A 1,118-nucleotide genomic window follows, 5' to 3' on the forward strand; every position below is an offset into this window, starting at 1 on the left:
GTATATCGACTGACTTTTTACAAATTTTACTCATCATGTGTTATTTCATATGCAGAAAAATTAAATAAAATGTAAAAAAAATTTTGGTAGCAAACGAGGAATTTCTCACTCAGTCTTTTCTCCTCTAGCAATGCACTAAATTACAAACTATAAGCAAACGTACTTTAACTCATGGGGTTTATTACAGATTATTTATGGTGTTGTCTGTCGTTTAAAAGGCTTTGTATAAAAGCTTGTACTAAAGAAACAGATACAAGCTACTGGACGCAGTCTCTCCCCGGCAGAGGGCGACACACTCCGACAGATCTTCAGCGCTGCGAGTCTCGTCTGATATTTAGATGTTTTCAGTCAAACAGAGATTAAACTCAGAGTGATGCTTGCTTCTGGGTCTCAGATAACATGAGGCATATATTCATGTGATAAATAAATGCTAAACCTCACATGTTTTGGCTGTTTTTAGTTTAGTACAGAGTTGCGTCGGTGATGAAGTTTCTAACAAGTATTGTTCATTCCTGAAAGCACTTTTTCAAAACTATTCACACCCTCTGCGTTACGAACATGAATCTTGAATAAACGGTTCATCTCACTCAGACCAACAAAACTCTTCATATACACTACACTGGGTCACTCCGTCTAAAGAACAGGTCTGACTACTTTAGTAATGTCCATGAGGAACATCTTTATCTTATATATCATAGAATGATATTCTAGAGAATTATGCGCTTCTAATTGAATATCAACAGTGTGAACAGACCCTTTCCTAACATGACATTGACTCTGTGATATACTTCTATATAGATCCTGCAGAAAGAGACAGCTTGCCATCGCTCTGATTTCAATGTGCTTTCATCAGTTTTAAAAGCATTTCAACATGGACTTCAGTTTAGAAAATGTAGCTTCAGTATTGAACGCTTGTTAGCAACTGAAAAGATGTAAAGAAAATGAAGTGAAGATACAAGCATCTGTCTCTACAAACACTCACACACTCACACACTCACATCTGACTGAAAACATCCGTGATTCAACTCCTTCAGTGACAGGAAAACCTCAGACACATTCCACACCTGTCCTGACAGATCCAGCTCCAGGGGATCCGCTCGGAAAACCACTACATAAAC

Source organism: Puntigrus tetrazona, unplaced genomic scaffold (assembly GCF_018831695.1).
Source record: "Puntigrus tetrazona isolate hp1 unplaced genomic scaffold, ASM1883169v1 S000000234, whole genome shotgun sequence".
Lineage (NCBI taxonomy): Eukaryota > Metazoa > Chordata > Actinopteri > Cypriniformes > Cyprinidae > Puntigrus > Puntigrus tetrazona.